Source organism: Alexandromys fortis, unplaced genomic scaffold (genome assembly GCF_014885135.2).
Source record: "Alexandromys fortis isolate MF-2015 unplaced genomic scaffold, M_Fortis_MF-2015_v1.1 scaffold_216, whole genome shotgun sequence".
NCBI classification, from domain to species: Eukaryota; Metazoa; Chordata; class Mammalia; order Rodentia; family Cricetidae; genus Alexandromys; species Alexandromys fortis.
In genome coordinates this window covers 728277-729761 of record NW_026068089.1, presented here as the reverse complement: position 1 = coordinate 729761, position 1485 = coordinate 728277, and positions in this window count along the sequence as shown.

Genomic DNA, 1485 nt, shown 5'->3' with positions numbered 1-1485 from the left:
TGAAGAGAGATCACATTAGAGAAACCCGTACAGACTGTTTCCAATATTCTTTCTCGCCATTATTCCATCCCGGTGCCATAAAAAACAATCTCAGAGATCTGTTCGCATCCTCACAGGGCCCCCTGAAGCTGCAGACATAACCATTAACAAGTAATATGCGATTTCACTTATTTACGAATTGCTTCTTATGGACAAGACCTTTAAGTTCAAAATTACTAAATCTCCTGTTGTTTCCTTTACATTATGCTCTTTGAGGTACAGAATCATAGTTCATGACAGTAAATCTTTAAAAAAAAAAAAAAGAAAAAGAAAAAAAAAAGAAACACAAGCCGGGCGGTGGTGGCCTTTAATCCCAGCACTTGGGAGGCAGAGGCAGGTGGATCTCTGTGAGTTCGAGACCAGCCTGGTTTACAAGAGGTAGTTCCAGGACAGGCTCCAAAGCCACAGAGAAACCTTGTCTCGAAAAAACTAAAAAAAAAAAGAAAAGGAAAAAAGAAATGATTCATTTTTACTGTCTTTGTGTATTGTGTAGGGATCTGAGTTCAGCTATGTGCTCATGAGAGAAGAGCCCTTGATGGCCTGAAGCCACAGATTCCCCTCAAAGGTGGTTGTGAAGCACCAGATGTGGGTGCTTGGAACCCTCTGCAATAGCAGTGCTCTCTTGATAGCTAAGCCATCTCTTCAGCCACAGGATCTTCCTCTTACCTTTTTAAAGGATAGAAGCATCTTCATTTCATATGTATGATTGTGCTGTACACCGTGAGTATTATTACTTTCGTTGCTTAATAAAGAAGCGTTTAGGTCTATAGCAAGGCAGGATAAAGTTAGGCAGGGCAATCAACCTGAAGGTACTGGAAAGGAGAAGGGCAGAGTGAAGAGACCCCAACTAGCTGCCTTGGAAGCAGAACATGTAGAATATGAGGTAACATGGCAAAGCATAAATAAGAAATATGGGTTAATTTAAGAGTTAGCTCGTCACAAGCCTGAGCTATCGCTTGAGCATTTATAATTCATCTTAAGCCTCTGTGTGAGTTACTTTGAGAGCAGGTGGTTGGGGCAGGATCCTCCACCTATATGTTTGTTTGTCCTCATGTATGTCTTTGCACTAGGAACTGAACCTGGGTCTTCTGCAAAAGCGGCAAGTGCTCTTAACCACTGTGCCATCTCTCCAGCCCCAAGCTCTCAATTCTGTTCTCTCTCCCTCTCCCTTTTTCTGAAACAAAGTCTCTCTGTGTAGTCCTGGCTGTCCAGGAACTTGCTATGTGTATAGGAGGCTGGCCTCTAGCTCACAGAGTTCCTGCCTTTGCCTCTCCAACGCTGGGATTAAAAGTGTGCACCACCACACCCAGCCCCACCCTTTTTGTTTGTTTGGTTGGTTGGTTTGGTTTTTCTTTTTCTTTCTTTTCTTTTTTTCTTCTTCTTTTTTGTATTTTTGGACAGGGTATCTCTGTAGCTTTAGAGCCTGTCCTGGAACTAGCTCTTGTT